Below are 9,844 nucleotides of genomic sequence, written 5' to 3' on the forward strand. Positions count from 1 at the left end.
ATAAAATTTGAAAGTATTGGTGCTATTTTTGCCAACTTACTTGATTTAAGAGAAGATCATCTCCTCACAAGCTCACAACCTAGGAAAGGAAGATTCAGTTTCTAGAGCTAGAAGCGAATGCTCAAGCCTTCAAATATATGCTTGACAATATTGTAGCTTAAACGGATCATGAACAGCAGAACTGGAAAATATAATAAGAGATGTTGCTGATCTTCTTTGATGGGATTGGTTGGTTATCGTTCATCATGCTGAGAACAATTAACTACTATTTGGCTCATGGCCTCAGAACCAGAAGAAGGACGCAATTTGAGAGAAGACTCTTTTATTTCTTTTTGCTAATGAACTATTTGACACTTAAAGCACTGAGATTCCCTGCGTTATTGTAGATTGATCTTCTTTAGGATAATTATGACTACTACTTAAAAAAAATCTCCCAGTACTATTTGTTATAGTCAATCTTGTGGTCAAATTATGACTGCTAGTTGTTTATTTTACTGAATTTTATTTCTTTCATGTACTATGTTAAACCTCTCTATCTACATAGAGTTTTTTTTTTTTTTTTTGAAACCTAGAGTTTTTTACTTTGATGTACTAACAATTAAATAAAAAAAAATCTCTCTATCTACATAGAATTTTTACATGTACTGACAATAAAATAAAAAACATGCAAAATAGGAGGTAATCGTTGGGTTAATATTGTCATTCAATTTTGGTTGGTGAGGTGACAAATCTCCAATGTCAACCAACAAAAAATGTCATCAATTGTTCCACAAACAAAGGTTTTGACATGAGATTTAATTTTCAAAACTACATGCAAAATTCTTATACGTCTTTGATGACTTTATTGCAAGAATCTTGAGCAAAATTTTTGCTCAAGACTTACAATAAACATACCCTTACGTTGATAAAACATAGAAATTGTCATATAAGAAGTTTACCACTCTATTTTTCTTCAATTCTCTCAATTGATCCTCACTCTCCCAATCTTTTCCTCATTGCTCAAGCCATGAATTTTTATTATTTTTTGTAAAAAATTTTGACAAGAAAATCAATTTTTAAAAAGAAAAAAATGGGGTAAATTGTACTAGTAATAAAACAAAGTAAAAAAAAACTAAAATAAACTAAAAAAACATTTCTAGTTTTTACCAGCGCAACCCCTCCACGTCTCCAGCCTTATGCCCCTATCGCTGTTGACTACCACTCTCCTCCACCGGCGTAGCTGCTTTCTCCTACTCCGACACCTCTGCCATCGCCGCTTTCTCCTCCTCTTTTGCATCCTGTTTTTGGTTGTTATCTCCTGCACTTCAAATTCAGGTAAAAACATCCGCCATTGATGTCTTCTTCGAGCTCCTTATTCTAATTGCTTGTTTTTTCTGAAACACTGTAATACAAATTAACGATGACCAATTATCGTAAACTTAGATTATATCCTATTCTCAGATGGGTTTCTTCTGATTTTTCCCCAAACCCCTTTAAATTACCATCAAAATACCCTATTTTTCCAAGCAATTTCCCATGTTATTGTAATTATAGTGATGTACAGCATTATTCTAGTTTAATTAGTACTATGAATGTTAATTTTGAGCAAAATGAAGGTATTCAAGGGAGTTCAACTTCCAATAGTGGTGATAAAGTTCGTAGAATTTCTAAAAATACTAAGAAGGAGGCTCAAGGTGCATTGTTAGATTATTTGCATTCTACTAGAAACTTACCCTTTTTGGATGCTGAGCATATGAGCAAAAATTCCCCTCAATTTTTGAGGAAGCTGGTAGAAAATGTCAAGAATGAGCCTGATATCGGGCGCTTTGTGGCTCGTTTTTTGCGTTACCATCCTATTAATGAATTCGAACCGTTCTTCGAAAGTATAGGGTTGGAACCTTCTGAGTTTGTTCCTCAACTTCCGCGTGATTTGATGTTTTTGAGTGATGAGGAAGGTTTGTTTGATAACTACTATGTTTTGTGTGAATATGGGGTTAATCGCTTTAATATAGGAAGGATATATAGATGGGCAAGAGAGGTGTTTCGATATGGTAGTGGGGTTTTGATATCGAAGCTACAAGAATTTGAGGAGCTTGGGTTAAGTAAACCTGTTATAGCTAAGGCTGTTGTCTTTAACCCTTGTCTTTTGATTGATGGTGGGGGAAAAGAGTTTTTTGAGGTGGTAGTAAAGTTGCAGTGCCTTGGTTTTGCATATGAATGGGTTGAGCAACATTTATTGGAGAATGCTTCCTACAATTGGAGACAAGTCTTTGAGTTGCTACATATGCTAAATGATATAGGCTGTGAAAACAAGGAATTGGGGAATTTGTTGAGGCGACATCCAGAACTTTTATTTGATCATTCAGGTCAAATGACCTTTTCATTGATTGGGTTTTTGATAAAATTTGGATGCACGAAGAATGACATATGCTCACTGTTTATTCACTTTCCACAAATCAAAGTTGGAAAATTTGTTCAGAATCTTGGACGTGCTTTTAAGTTATTTTGTGAATAGATGGATGCTCTGAATATTGAAAATATTGTTCAAACACATTTCATGTTGCTGGGTTCATGCTCAGTGAAGAAAGCAAACAGTTTAATTTGTAATTTGAACATAGGAAAGAAGCGCTTGTGCGAAATCATTATAGAAAATCCGTTGGTGCTAAAGAATTGGGTTTTGAGAGCAAAAATTAAGCGATTGCCTGAGACTAGAATGTGTCCTCGCAAGGAGAGGATTAAATTCTTATCAAGCATTGGCTTCACAGAACATTCAAAAGAAATGGAAAAGGCACTAAAGCTATTCCGGGGCAAAGGAGAGGAACTCTGTGAAAGATTTGACTGTCTTGTCAAAGCAGGGCTCAGTGAAGAGGATGTTGCACAGATGACAAAAGCGGCACCACAGATTCTCAATCAATCAAAGGAAGTTATAGAGACAAAGATTAGATATCTCGTTAATGATTTAGGCTATCCAGTGTCAAGTTTGAAACCATTCCCAGGGTTCATTGCCTATACAATGGAAAGGGTAAAGCTTAGATTCTCTATGTACAATTGGCTTGTCAATCAAAATGCTGTTTGCGGTACATTGAGTTTGAGTACCATAATTGGATGCACGGACTCATTTTTTGTGAAGAAGTATGTAAATAAACATCCTAGAGGCCTTGATGTGTGGCAGGGGTTGAAGAAGACGATTTATGTGAAATAAGTTTCCCTGCTCATTAGCACAGCTCTCTTGTGCATGCTGAGAAACTGATTCAGATTTTCAGCTATTATTACTCCAAGTCTCAAAGCTTTTGGACTCTAATCAGCATAATCACAAAGTGCATTCAGTATTTGACAGGTACTCCGTAATCACTAAGGGAGCTTACATCATCCATTTGTCTTGTTTATGTTTCGTCTTGGTTCTTGAACATATGTGTTATGTATCAGATTTTGCACTGCTAAATTATACTAATTACACACAATTTACTTTTGATTGATTGAGAATTCGAATTACAGATTACATGCATAAGCATAACTTGAGGTTATGAATCATCTAGTAGCTTTAGGCTACAAATCTCACCATGTGTTTCACTCTAATTTCTGGATTATTTTACTAAGGAATTGACTAACATACTTATACTCAAAGCTTTAGAGAATACATGTGACAAAAGTAGCTAAAATAGAAAAAGCACCAAGGAACATTATTGAAGTAGCTTGCTTTCCTTCCCTAACTTCTCTTTAATTAACTTTGTCTTGTTGCAAATTGTTTCTTCAAGCCTTTGAGCCCTGCGGCCCCCTTTTTGTACGCCTCATGTACACCAAAAGGGGTGGTTGACTTGGCCTATTGACCCCATTGACCCAGTCCATAACAATATGTTGCAGCTGAATATGTGAGTGCATACCTTGTAAGGTTATTCTTTCAATATCTGTAATCTGCCTTAGTTTTAGAGTGAAGTTACTAAGTTAGGTGCCTTGATTGTTTTAACTTGAATTTTTATGCTTAGATCATCAAGAGACTAGAGATGTTCATAGTTTCACCAAGGTTCCTTAAAAGTAATTCCAATTTTCCGAATTACAGCATTTTTGTATAGCTGGGTTGTGCTAATTTTCTTTTCTTTTTTTTTTTTTAATTTTTTTTAATTATTAATATTTGGGATTTTAGGATTTTTAGGTAATATGAAGGACTTTGTGTTTACTTAACAATTCAGCTCAACACAGAGTTGTGTGGTCTTGCTTTGGTACTGTTTAGCTTTACCTTCTGTAGCAACTATATAGGCTACTAATGGAAGTGTATAATTATTGCATAAAGGTAATTGTATCCAAGTCTCTGCCTTGCCATGGCCTACCTGTTGAAAATGTGAGTGTGAAGATGCGGACACATGGCATCATAAATTCTGTATTATGGTTTATATCAGAATAATCTAAAATGTAAAAACACGAAACTCATTTTCAGACATTAAGCTCAATTACCTATCTCCTGGACCCCACCCCCCCTAAGCACAGAGTCTACTAAAATAACTTGGTTTGGTCAATAATCTTAAAAAATGAATCTTTTGATGTCGATTCCTTATCTTCAGAGTGGGCTTGTTTTGCAATATCAGGTGGAAGGAGGGGAATCCTCCAAAAACAAAAGGTGGAAGGAGAGGAAAGGGAAGGAGTTGACTTGCATTTTACTTCCAAAATTTACCATTATCGAGAAACTAATTACTATTCAAGGAAAATGAATCCCTCCAATTCCTTTCTTTTCCTTTTCCCATTTCATACTTGAACAATGGAAATAGATCCTTCATATTCTCTTCCCATCTCTCAAAGTTTCCTCACCCAAACTCATCATGTAGGCTTTCTGGTCCACATTTTAAATACTGTATTATGGCAAGCTCCTACTCCCCTAAATCCGAAACTCCAGAGGAGGGATTTAGTGAAAGAGAGATTTCCTTTCTGTTGTTGCAAAGATAGTAGATGTGCTTCATTCAAGTTTGATGGGTCCTCCCCTCTTCTAGTCTTCTATGTGCTCTTACTGTATTTGAGGTCTTTACTTGTGGAAGTTGTGGTGCATTCCATACTTTGGATTTTTGGAAGCTCAAGTGTCAGGTATGAAAATACCCATATCCTTGCTGTAGCTTGTCTTAGACAAGTGCTGCAGAAAAAATGCTCTAGTCTGTGTACAATTGTACATTTAATTCTGATTCTCTAACAAGCATCAACTCTAGAGTGGTATTATTGATTGTAATCTTATGGCCTTCAGTTTATTCTCTAACTGTGGCTCCTTGTTTTGCCAGAAATTTTTTTGTAGTATACCAACTGAAGAAAAAAAGTTCTGTTTTTAGGCTGTACACTGAAGTATATACCATCAAGCAATGCTGCTTTCTGTGCTAGTTTCCGACTGTTTGGGATTTCATATGTAACTCTGTAAGCACAACTCAACACTTATACTGTTCATCTGATGTTTGAACTGTGTTCTGTTTCCCTGCGTAATATATATTCAAAGCTTGAAGGATTCTCTTACATTTGCATACCCAAATTAGTAAAAAAGAACAAAAAAAAAAAAAAAGAAGATATGGAGACTTCCTCTATCCAACGAAGTGCAGAAAATAGAATGAGATATTTTGAGTTGAGGGGGCTATAATTGAATCAGGTGCCCTTGGTCATTAACACGATCTTTATTTTCCTTTGTTTTGAGAAAGGACAAATAATACCCTTACTGCTTCCTAATATGCTCCCCCAAAGCCCTCTTCTTTTTAACAATTGATCCATTATACAGTATACAATTTTTTTTATTTTTTTATTTTATTTTTTTAAACGCTGTAGTTAATATTCAAATAGCAACCTAGGTTCCCAATTTGGCCATTTCTATCTGTGTCTGTGATGGTAAAATCTTTTTCTGAATTTTTCTTCTTTATCTCTTGTCCTTGTAGATTCAAGCTATAAATCAAGAACTGCTGATCTGAAGTACATTTTCTTTGCTGTTTCCACTTCGAATTTTGCATGTACGACTGTTGTTATTGGCTCTGGTTGGTGCTCTGGTTTCATGGATGAGTTCATGAAGGAAGTAGATGAAGTGGACACTGAATATCGGTTCAAGTTTGAGATTTCATGTCTCTGCTTTTAAAACAAATTCTCTTTTTTGTTAGGAATGTATTTAACTCCATTCAACTGTAATTTTCACCAGTGTAGGCGTGTAGCTAACTGTTTCCACACTAATACATGGGTTTTAATTGCTTCTATTGAGATTTAAAATATGAAGAGGAAAAATGAAAAATAAGAGAAGCAAGGTATTACAAAGAGGTGTCTGATTTGCTGAACCCTCTTGAAAATCTTTGGCAAGGGATAAATGTTTTGAGTTTCACTTACCTATAATTATTGTTTTACTCGTAGAATTTAAGGTTACTAAACTAGAACAAATGAACAACGTACAAAACTATAGCAAATTTAAAGCATACTAATTGGCAAGCTCCGGCTTGTCATGGACAGTCATCGCAGTTGGCTCTCACGATCAATCCTGCCATTTGAAGTGATAATGTAGATGTACGTTGCTATAAGAGTGTAATAATGTAATCAAATAAACCATAAGGGACATGGAAATCAAATAAGACCAAGTTACCTTCAATGAAGTGTCTGGAGTTGAATGAAATGAAACATGCTAGGAAAATACTGTGTTTTGCTTGCTCATTGTTGTTCCTACTTAGTTATTATGATTAGCACGATGGATTTGAAAGTTCAGCATGTAGAGCGAAGGAGCAATTCTCACCATCAGATTGCCTTGTTGCTCATTCTTGTGACTTCATCTTTTTATGCATGAAGTAGAAATCACAGTGTTTTTAGCTGGATAATTTGTGAACAGAAGCATTTCTACGTTGTTATGGAAGAAAGGGGGATGGCTTTGCTTAGACTAACATATGTTATTTCAGAAGTTACAGAAGAACTAATTGGTTTTAGGAGAATGATGTAGGGATGCAGTACAGATCAGGAATATACATCTATGCACCTCAGCAAGAGCAAGCTGCAATTGAATCAAGGGATTGTCAGCAAAAGATTTCTGAACAGGAAGATCGTAACTTGAGATTTTGCGCGCGAAAAAGTTCTACAGAGCTGAGGAGTACCATCTCTATTAGATGTTATGGCTGAGTTCTGGCAAACCTTAGGTACTCAATCCTATTTGGCTTGGAGCCTTTTTCTTGGTTAAAATTGTGTGTATATGCAAGTGGAGCACGCCCAGGTTCATCTCGCAGATAAACCTGAGTCGTTTATCAAGGGTCAATTTCGTCAAATTGTGTAGCGAAAAAGGTGTATCCTTGTAATTTACTATGTATCGGGAATCTTTCCCTTTAACTTCCTACAAACGACGTTACTCAAAAGTGAGTTAACCATGGTTAACTGGAGTTACCTCTCGTGCATTAACTCTTTTCGATTTTGAGGCCATATCAGCGCATAGCAGCTATGGGCATATCAAGTGTATAGGAGGGCATAAGCGTCATTTACCAGGCATTAAAATAAAAAAGTGGAGTGGAAGGCTGGCTGTGTTTTGGTATCCAGTTATTTTTCGAAAACCAATTTCATTACCTTTAAAGCTTATTCTCTCTCCTCTGTTTCTTGTTTTCTCTCCACTCTCTCTCCTCCCTGAAGGTCCTGTACTCTGTTCCAACGAAGACGCTAGGACGGTGATTATCGCCACAGCAAGAGCAGAAGTTTACTGCGGTGTAGTTGGTGTGTAAATTGTAGGTAGCTGCTACTAGGTTCATCGTTTGATTGAAGGTATGGGCGCAAAACACTTCTCGGATTATGAATTTATGTGTAAATGTTGTATTTGTGACTTTTGTTTGTTGTTATGAAGTTTTAGTTTATGTAATCTAGGGTTTTCTAGTGAATTTAGCGATTTAGGGTTTCCTGTGTTGTTCATTTGTTTAATTGGGAATAATTTTAGTGGGCGTGGTTCTAAAACCCTTAATTGGAATGAATTTGTTGTTATGATGTTTTTCTTTATGTGATTTACGGTTATCCGGTGAAATTAGCGAATTAGGGTTTCCTTTGTTGTTCATGTTTATAATTGGAATTAATTTGAGGTTGTGAAACCCGTAATTGGAATGAATTTGTTGTTATGATGATTTAGATTATGTAATGCTTTGTTAGCCACTGAAATTTGCGACCCTTTGTTGTTTAATTGTAATGAACAAGCGAAATTGTTTTGGGTGTGGTGGTGGTAGGAGTGTTGAATTAAAGTACTTAATTTAATTTGAATCCATGTAAATGAGTGATTAATTTTGAGTTTTTGTGGTGGTAGACGTATTGAATTATGAATAAGTGATATTGTTATATTAAGAAATTATGACTGTTGTGGTATGTATATGTGAATATAATGGAGTAATTATATGTGAAGAGTTAAGGGTTTGTTGAAATGGTATTATGTAGTTGGGAAATCCCATTTATTGAGCGTTCATTTGAACTTGGCAAGAGGAAATAAAGCCAAAGAAGAGCAAGGGATCAGGATTGGTGAGTTATTGTTTGTTGAAATTAAAAGATTGTGTGTTTGCTTAGTGATGGTTGTGTGTTGCAGTTGATTTTTTCTGGCAAATATATGTGTATGTGTAGGCGCGGTCGAAAGCCGTGAATGAGGAGGCGCCTAAAAAGAAAGTAGCTAGTAGAGGGAAGAAGAAACTGAAATCTGATCCAGTTTTTTAGGAAGAGTATTTAAATGACTCTGATGAAGCTGGTTCTGATGATGGTGGTTATGATGAATCTCGTGGTGATGAATCTGGTTATGATGATGCTAATTCCGCAGATGGTGATTATGAGGTAGATGAGGATGTGGAGGACGACAGTGAAGGTAGTGAGGAAGAGCTTGAGCAGGACAAAGTGAGCTACCAGGATCTCCTAATCAAGTTATTGCGGGAAAAGGTTGAGAAAGGGAAGCGCAAGCGAGGTCATATTGAGAAAAAGACAGGAAAAAGGGGCAAGCTAAAGGTATCTCATGTTAGATGCAAATGATAAAAGCTTATTTATTGTGTAATACTTGGATGGAGAAATGAAATGTGTAATGTCATGTGTAGGTCGAGAAGACGAAGGGAGAAGTGGCGAAGGAGAAAGGGGTTGTCGTTAAAACCCAATCAAGAAGTACGCAGAAGGTACTCTTTGAACATTTTTTGAAATCCATGACATGGTTATGTTTGTTTGGATTTTTGTGGTTGGGCCTTTGTTTAGGTAGTTGGGAAAATAAACTGAATTACTAAAGATTAATTGTAAATTGTACTTGAGTTGTAAGTTAAGTATGAATATTGTGAGTCCTTAATTGGATGTGCAAGATTAAAATCCCTTATAGAATATTCATAAGTAATTTAATGGGATTGTATAATTAGTGTCTCTTTAGCTGGTTTGTATGGAAGGACAGTTGCTGTAATTTGTTGTAATTTAGTTGGAAATGTAAAAAATTGAGGTAAACTAGAAAGGGATTAGTTAGAATTGAATAATTTGAGTAACCTAGAAGGAATTTAATCGGTTAGTGGTCTTATTTTGTGAGGCTTGGGCCGGTGTCATTTGATTGAAGTTTGTCTTGTTTGAATGTAATTTTGTAGGCCCCAAATTTGCATGGTGTGAAGGCTTTTGCAACTGCAGTGAAGAAGTTTGATGACTCTAGGAAGAAGCTAGTCACAGAAATGGGTTTTGGAGGGTTGTTAAGTATACCCCTAACTTTTGTACCCCGGAAGTTTGTGTACTGGCTGTTGACAAGGGTGATGGGTGATGGTTCAATAACTTTTGGAGATGAGTGTGTGCTTCCTTTGAGTCCTCTTCAGGTCGAGTACGTACTTGGAATTCACATGGGGTCGAAGGCATTGCCGTGTACGATTCCTGAGGATAAGCAGGCAGAGCATAGTAGAATTTTGGAAAAGTTTGG

General features: G+C 36.0%; 1 long non-coding RNA gene and 1 pseudogene across 1 annotated transcript; both read left to right on the plus strand.

The window, feature by feature from the left end:
• Positions 1-565: 565 nt before the first annotated feature.
• Positions 566-6,278, plus strand: LOC110734534 (annotated as a pseudogene).
• A 1,903-nt stretch (positions 6,279-8,181) lies between these two features.
• On the plus strand, positions 8,182-9,644 carry LOC110734143. The gene is made up of 3 exons (XR_002513771.1): positions 8,182-8,916; positions 9,003-9,077; positions 9,525-9,644. It is a non-coding gene; the product is annotated as an uncharacterized LOC110734143 (long non-coding RNA).
• Positions 9,645-9,844: the final 200 nt, after the last annotated feature.

This window comes from Chenopodium quinoa, unplaced genomic scaffold (genome assembly GCF_001683475.1).
Source record: "Chenopodium quinoa cultivar QQ74 unplaced genomic scaffold, ASM168347v1, whole genome shotgun sequence".
Taxonomy (NCBI): Eukaryota; Viridiplantae; Streptophyta; class Magnoliopsida; order Caryophyllales; family Amaranthaceae; genus Chenopodium; species Chenopodium quinoa.